This window comes from Microtus ochrogaster, chromosome 18, assembly GCF_000317375.1.
Source record: "Microtus ochrogaster isolate Prairie Vole_2 chromosome 18, MicOch1.0, whole genome shotgun sequence".
Taxonomy (NCBI): Eukaryota; Metazoa; Chordata; class Mammalia; order Rodentia; family Cricetidae; genus Microtus; species Microtus ochrogaster.
This window is the reverse complement of record NC_022020.1, coordinates 13,879,995-13,888,499: the sequence shown is the minus strand read 5'-3', so window position 1 is coordinate 13,888,499 and position 8,505 is coordinate 13,879,995. Positions and strand designations below refer to the sequence as shown.

At 39.2% G+C, this 8,505-nt stretch overlaps 1 protein-coding gene across 10 annotated transcripts in view; it reads right to left on the bottom strand.

Annotated features, from left to right (window-relative positions):
• The window catches only part of Dtna (dystrobrevin alpha), a 370,950-nt gene extending 362,961 nt beyond the window's left edge, over positions 1 to 7,989 (bottom strand). For all 10 annotated transcript variants that reach the window (XM_026783424.1, XM_026783428.1, XM_026783427.1 and 7 more), the window contains exon 1: positions 7,744 to 7,989. The gene's annotated coding sequence lies outside the window, so the exon portion shown is untranslated. The remainder of the gene's footprint in view (positions 1 to 7,743) is intronic.
• Positions 7,990 to 8,505: the final 516 nt, after the last annotated feature.

Genomic DNA, 8,505 nt, shown 5'->3' with positions numbered 1-8,505 from the left:
GAGGGAAACTTCGGTTAGAATGTGTTGTGTGAGAAAAGAATGAAAAGAAAAATGGGAAAGAAAGAAACCATTGAGGAAAGACCAAAAATAATGAAGAAATGAAATGGGTTTTTCACACAAATAAAAACACTTGACTTAATAAATAGCATTGTCTATTGCTGCTTTTTAGTTGATCATGGATTCTGCCTTGATTTTTGAGAAGCTCCTGCATATATACAATATGGCGGCATGATGCCAGCTCCAGTTTCCTACTCTATGTTCCCTCTGACATGTCAGCCTCAGAACTTCGTGATTTTGTTTTTTTCTGTAACCCACAAAGTTCTGTTGGCCATATGTATTAGAGGTGCAGTCATCCACGAAGTGTGGGAAACCTATCAATGGTCACATCTTTAAAAATAATAATTCTCCGTCTTCCAGCAATTATTCATTATCATTAGCTCCTCAGTAATGTATGACCTAAGGATTGTCAATGGTTTTTGGCAATACAGACAATTAATTCTAAAATTCACATGTCAAAACAAGAGAACTAGAGTAGCTGAAGAAACTTGAGAATAAAGTGGAAAGGATCCATCTAAATAATCTCAAGATATGAAAACATAGTCAATATCATTAGTCATTAATGAAATGCCAATAAAAACCACAATAAGACATCACTATCCACCTAACATAATGGTCAAGTAGATATAACAATAACAACAAATCTTGGTGAAGATTCAGAATCAGTCCCTTATGCATTATTGTTAACAGTATAAATTCCTCTTGGAAGAATTTGATAGTTTCAAATAAAAAGGCAAGTTATGCCTAGTATTTTTGTCTCCAAAACAAGAACTATATTGAAACAAAAGATGTATTTGGAGAGTCACAGTAGTTTTTATAGTAGCCAAAACCTGAGGAAAAAAAATCAGTATTTTTGGCAGTTGAATGTCTAAACAAACCATGTCACCATGCATGCCACAAAATGCTACTTATCCATAAAAGTTAGAAAGCTTTTTTTAAAAATATATCTTATTTTTGTTTAAATAAAGAACGTGTATTGGATTTTATTAGTACAAAGCTTTCAAGACATACTTAATCTACTCAAATCTTCAGAGAAATGTATTGATGGGTGTACAAGCAAACCCTAAAATTCCATATGGTGTAATTCTATTTATATTACCTTCCACAAATGGCAAAATTATAGAAATGGAAAATAAGTTATTCACTTCAAGGAACTAAGAGAGGGAAATAATTGGAGTCAAGTTGTTATGGCCATGAAGGCACAACAAGAGCTAGCCACATGATGATGAAATCTACTTATCATTATATCAGTGTCAAAATTCTTCTTCAACATAGTGTTACGGTTTTGCAAGTTAATACAAGATGTTGAAAGATTGGGGAGATAGGCAATGGGGCAATAGGTTCTTTGCATATTGTTCCTTACAACGGCAATTGCTGAATTATCTTAATACTAAAAAGTTAAACTAAAATGCGAGTTGTTTGCATTATAACTATGCAAGTTATATCTGTCAATAAAGAGTACAGCCATAGAATGAAGTGGAATTTTACATAAATTTCTTTTAATAACTAATAAATGGTAGTATGATTTTGTCAATATTGGTGAAGTCACATAGTTGTTTTAATTTCTATATAAGGTTGGCATAATTAAAGAAGTTCAGTAACCCAGACTTTGTCCTCTCTACAGTCTTAGAGTTGTTCTTAGCCTGCAATGGCTGTCAGATAGGTCACCTTACGCATTCACTAAGCAACTACTAGTATTCCATGACTAAAGGCAATCCCTGCTAGAAAATAATGGCAGCATGCATTTCACAGTTGGTTTACCCTTTTCCCTCTTCACTGAAGGCTTTATGTAAGAAATACTCTAGTAACTAATGGTTCCCAACCTTCCTTATGCTGTGACTCTTTAATATAGTTCCTCGTGGTGTGATGACTTCCAACCATAAAATTATTTCATTGCTTCTTCATAACTATAGTTTTGCTACTGTTATGAATCATAATGCAAAGATCTGATCTGCAAGATATCTAATATATGACACACCAAGGGGTCATGACTAACAGTTTGGGAACCAATAAAGTCTAGTTGTTGAGTTCTAAAACACATATACTAATAAATCTACCTTTATGTTAAATAATAAATAACATTAGATGAAGGAAACTCACTAATTTTATGTGGTACCCATTAGATGTATCCACTCAAATTTTATTTTATTTTAGCAAGGATATGATATAATCATGTTTTTGTTCTGTTTTGGGGGGGTGTAGGAGGCCTAGATATAGTCACATGACTTTTCTTGACCAATAAAACATAAGAATTCTTCAGTATCACTTTCTGTTGGAAGACTTTACCAACTTATAGTGTTTAAACATGGTCTGCATGTATCATTATAAACTATAATGATATTCAGGGATTGATCAGTTTGTATACTTCAATGACAAAGATGGGAAATAGAATCTCTCATTGATCATGATGGACTATAATATTGGCAAAAATAAATCTTTGTCATTTTCAATCATTATTATCATAGCATAATTGTGCAAAAAGCTTCCAATAGGACACTGTACTGTAGCATAAAACTTTAAATTTCATTTAATGTATTATTCATAGGTGTTATCCATAGCATTGTTTAATCTAAGGCATAAATATTAAAAAAGTAAAATGAAAAAAAATCAAGTCTTATATGTTTTTGTTTACAGTGAATAAATTACTTATGGTAAATGTACCTATAATAAATAAATGAGAGCCATAATTGCTTTATGATACTAGGCTTTGTATAAGCAGAGCACAAAAAGAGATAATGTATTATATGCTTCCAAGGGATACATAAGTCACTGAAAATATGACTATAACTCTCAGCATTTCCAAGAACTTCAAAGAAGAGACACAAACACTATACATGTTCACCATTCATGAGATCATGCTTGCTGAAATCATATCAGTTGCTCACCGACGTTCACTAACATTTATCCCTGAATGCTAAGCAAAGACCTTTGATTGCATTACCATGTCTATCCAATTATCATTTCTCTTTGTTAATGATACATTCCACAGAATTAGGTTAACCTTATTTTCTTAATATTTAAAACTGCTTAATTTCCTCCACTTTTTAACCACAACAATTACATTGATTTATGTCAAAAGATCTCAATGCAAAAATTAGCAGAGTCATTTTCATTGTATCAAGGTACTTTAATGGAAGTTTTATGTTGTACTCTAGTCTCTTTGCAGTGTTTAGTTTAGACAGACACTGGGGAAAATAGCACAAGTGATGGCGAATTCTGGGTTTATTCCTAGTTATAGAAACTCTAGATATTATAAATAGTTTCCAATAATTTGAGATGCTAAATGTCACATTCTTAAATTTGAGAACATTGGTGTTTCTAATATTCAAGCGACCATGTTTTAAATTTAAGCATGCACATAATATAAAATGAGAAAATTTCACAATCTGGTACTCATCTCTTCTGATCTAAGCATTATATATACATTGATTCTGTTTTATACATATTTAACTGGTTAAGTATCGGGCAAAATGTGTTGACACAAAAAGCATTGTTTTCTTTCCATCAAATTTTATTAAAGGAAATAATTGAAAAAATTAGGAGTCATGTTTTCCAACACAGATGGAAATGGACCCTGGAACCTCAATACTCAAATGTGAAGCCCATCTCTAACTCTTTTGACTGTAGTCATAAATATTGTTCTTATGCTTCAACTTCCCCTTCTTTAAATAAAGATAGATAATTACAACAAATACAGACATGTGGCTATTTTGAGACAGGAACTTCAATTAATTTCTACAGAACTCATAGGATAATATTCAACTCAGAAAATGATAAATGTTAGAATTATGTTTCCTTTAACACAAACATTCACTCCCCACCCCACCTCTATGCTGCCCTTGGCCATTTCAGCAAATCTTAGGGACTAAGTGATCACTCAGTTACAATTCTATTTGAGACATTTTGTGACCTTAACCACAACCAAAAATGAAAACCACCATTTAGTTTGAGAGCACTGGTTTCTGCAAGGAAAGGAAAAGACTGTTGTTGATTCAACCTACATAGCATTTTGGGAATGGGGGTAATAACCAAATAAAGGCAGCAATTTCTCCATATGCTTTGAAGAGGACTAGAAGGAGTTCTGCCACCCATGCCGTGTCCACAGGACAGAATGAGGAAAAGTTTAAATGATAACCAAAGGACGGCTCAAGTCTCTGACTCAGAAAATGATAACCAAGGGAAGACTCGTGTCTCTGACTCAGAAAATGATTCAGAAAATTGCGCTGCAAGCAATGAAAAAAAAAAAAAAACTGGCCTGCCTTGATCAGCATTTGGCACACGGCTCCTCTCCAAATACTGTCACTTTTCATTTATTTTCTCTGTCCTATTTTGACTTCCAAGACCTATCCAGGAATCCTCTAACACACATTGTCACTCGGCAAACATTTCAACTTGAAGACAATAATTTATTTAACAAGATCACTTTCCTAATGATCTTGTTAAAGCTGCTTCTTTGATGGGCCAGTGCTCACATGTTCTGACTCCTCCAGTTGTTCAGTGTTCCTTCTTGTTCCCTACCCAGCAGCAGGTATGAAGGACACTCTTCTCCCCACAAAGAGGCAGTTCCAAATCCTCCCAAACCAGAGGGTTGGGCAGTGACTGGACAGTCAGGTCAGAAAGCCCACACGACGCAAAAGCAGCAAGAGAATGCAGCTTCTGAAACAAGTATCAGAAATCATAAAGCAGAAATATTTTTGAATCAGTGAAGAGAAGACACTGATAAGAACTGGGGGAATTTATGCCTTCAAAACACATAGCAATTTAGATAAGGATTTTGAAAATGTCATGTTGTGTCAGAATTTTAAAAACATCTTACTTTTATTTATATTTCATTTTATTTACATATTTATTCTCCTCTGATTTCCCCTCTTTTTACCGTGCAGGTTCGTGGTGCATCTATTATGGCTTTTAGTTCACTGGTTTAATAGTATTCCTAAGTTAGGGACAAGTCTCAGCATCTATGTCTGTTTCCTATGCTTTTTCGTATGCTCTTTCCTTCTGTTTGTTTATTTTGTCCCATTTTTACTATTAGTTTTTGTTTTATCTTATTTTATTATATTTTATTATTATCCCGTAGAAGCCTGCTTGTTTTCCAATAAGAGGCAGAAAAGGGGGTCTATCTGGATGAGAAGGGAGGAATGGGAACTAGGAGGAGTAGAAGGAAGGGAAACCATAATAAAAATATATTCTGTGAGAAAAAATTTCAATAAAATAAAAAAAAGTTTCTAAAAAAAGAAAAAATTAACAAAAAAGAAAATTCAGGTTCAACATTATGACATTTGTTTCTGGTGGCAATGCTATGACCTCAACGTTACATTCCAATGTTCACAAATAAGCATCTAGACATAATCCAGGCACGGCAGGGACAGGAGGGACAGCCAAGGGAGAGTTGGGTGATGTCTCGTGTTTACAGATCTGGTTTTCATGGTCACATAATTCAGTTGGCTTTTAGGATCTTTTACTTATAATTTTGAAAGTGTGAGTTTAAAATTATGCAAACTGAATTTAATTCAAGTAAAAAGGCAAGAATGAAAGGCAATCCATGAATGTCAAAACAAGTTGGAACTTTTTTTTATTTGGAGAAGCAATTACATTTACTTTAAAAATAACAGATGAAGACTTAAAGAGAGACATCTGTCCCCAAGAGTGTATTTTATAAAATCTCTGTGATAAGCTCAAGTGAGGAATGCTCTCTAAACATGTGATTCTGGGGTTGAGCCCACGGAGACTTTTCTTTTCATCGTGGTTCATTTCAAGCAAGTGGAGACGCTTAAAAGCATGTGGATTCAGAACTAGTGAGAAAACTTGATTTCCGTCTTCGTTTTTACATAATTGTGTAGACAGTACAGACAACTGGTTAAAAGGGCGGGCATACACAAATGCCCTCAGAATACAGCCTCTCTTTTCATCAGTGGCAGTTGAAAGAGAATTGCATAACTCTTTTCCTTGGGTGCCTACACCTGTCAAATTGATTGCATTACAGATAATGGAACTGATTAAAAATTCTGCAAGATGAAAATGGTGTTCTGAAGAGCAAAAAAGTCAAGTATAGAAAATCCAGTTTTTAAACAAATAGATTGATAACTCCTGAGGCTTATCCCTAATTGTAAGCAAACACATAGCTTGAGTCACCTACCTGATTGTAGTTATGTTAGTGATAAGTCTTAACTACTGAATTTCAACATTGCTGTTCCATGCATTGATCTATAATAACTCTAGGAAACTTTGTGTCAAAAGTAAACTACTCAATGGCACTAAAACTATAAAAAGAAATCAGTCGTGCTGCATGTACCCAACGAAGGGGTTCATCTTCAGGAAGTTTTAGGTCACTGTTCATTCCCCCTAAGCTAAATGGGCTCTGACAGGTAATAACGATGCAAACCTGGGTAATCTATTTTGCCTGAATAGCCTTTGTGGGGGAAAGGTGGCTGCTATAATACAGCCCACCTCTTACTCCAGTCAAAGAACCAAGAAACATGATAAATTAAACAATACTGAACTGTTTAAGATGTGGAGATAATGAAATAAGCAAAGTAATAATAATAACTACATGTACTTCAACAATACAGGTATTTATGTCAAAAAGACACAAATCAGAATCAACACTAGAAGTGATGAGCAGTAAAAGGAAGCCTTTAAGGCAAACCTCAACTCAGAAGCTGTTTAGGAGCAAGAATAAACCCATTGGGGTTCTCCTCTATTGCTAGTATACATTCCATGCCCTGCTTCAAGTTCCACCCTAACCTCCCAAAGCCACCATGTCCCAAGGCTGTCCAAGAGCAAAACTGTAAGGTCAAGCCCTAATGATACCGCGTCCCAGCATGCCTTTGCCAGTCTCCTCTGTTTGGCTTTGGGCAATAGACAGAGTCCTCTCCCTACCTCCCACTTTGGGTACCAGAATGAACATTTCGGCTGTCCTCTGTCCAGCCCAGAACTCAAAAGTGGGCAACAGACTAGGAAGGCTGGAGGCAGACAGGGAGCCCCGCAGTCCCCACTGCCCACTCGTGCTTAGCGCTTCGCGCGGCCCCGCGCCGCACTGCAAAGCCCGCCCCACGCGGCCGCAGGAGACACCGGCGCGCGGGTTTCCCGGTCAACCCCGGCCTCCCCCACTCCTCTCCAGACTTCCCCAGCCTCAGTGCCATCCCCGGCGGGGGCTGGCCACGCAGCCTCCCAGCATCACAGCCCACGCCAGCGACCCCGAGGGCAGATCCCGACAGAACACCTCATCCCGCGGCGAGGGCGCGGGGAACCGTGGGCAACCCTGGACTCGGGTGGGCTGCAGCGCGGGGATCCTTCTGCCACGCGCATCCCGCCGCAGCCGCCGCCGCCCCGCGGGCCCAAGGCGCCGCCCCGCCGCCCTGGGAGGCGCCTGCTGCAGTCCCGGTACCCCGCACACGCCAGGCGTGGGTGCACAGGTGGGAACCCCGCGAGTGGGCGCCGGGGCACAGCCCTTCCCTGCCGCCGAGGCTCCAGACTTTGCCAGGCGTCTGCCCTTGCTAGGGCGCCCTGGTCCCTGCGCAGAGGCGCCGCGCGTCCTGGCGCCTCCTGGGCTCCAAGGATCCGGGTTAGGGACAGCGCTACAGCAGAATCCCTGAACCCACTCCTAGCCTCGCACCCCGACCCTCTGAACCCCTGAGTTTTCCCCCACCCCGAGTCGTCAAGGAAGCCGTCACCGCGCACACACACCTTGCAATGGACGGGCGCCTGGGTCACCCACTCGCCAAACTCTTAGAAGGTGTCCATCGTCTGCAGGGAGGTGTGGGCCTTGAATGGGAACCGCTCTCTGATTATTTAGTAATGTTGGAAGTGCCCGGTCCGCTGCCAGAGTTGTGGGTCATGTGGGCACAGCGGAGGCTGGCTGCTGCCTGTACCAGGGTTTCCTGAGGATCCTGAAGCTATGATCTCATCCTCCTCATCCGCCTCCCCCGCCCCTCTCCACGGACGCGCACGCACAGCACACACACACACACACACACACACACACACACACACACCCTCGTGCACACCCCCGCGCGCGCACACACTCAGACTGTGTGGCACTAGCCTCTTCTCTGTACCCAAATATTTCTCCTGGAAAATACAGTGTTTATACTCCTCATTGAAAAAAAGAGAAAATCCTTCCAAATGAAGATTTTTTTCTCTCCTTCAAAGCTTGATTTATGTGCTTTGTTTATTTTCTACAGTTTTCTACCCTCACGTGCAGGAGTTTGAAGCAGCGTCCGTATTAAAATTAAAAATAATCATCCTTTTATATTGACCCAGATTTTGATACAAACCCAAGAACTCAAACAATGTAATTCCCATTTAAAATAGAGGCAAGGACACGCCGGGTTTGAACATGGAATAGCAAGTATATCTTAAAGTGTGAGGTGGTTTTCTATGCCAGGCTGCAAAGATTTCCCAAGCATTACCTCATTTATTTACAGAGCATCTTTGCAGAAGAGGTGG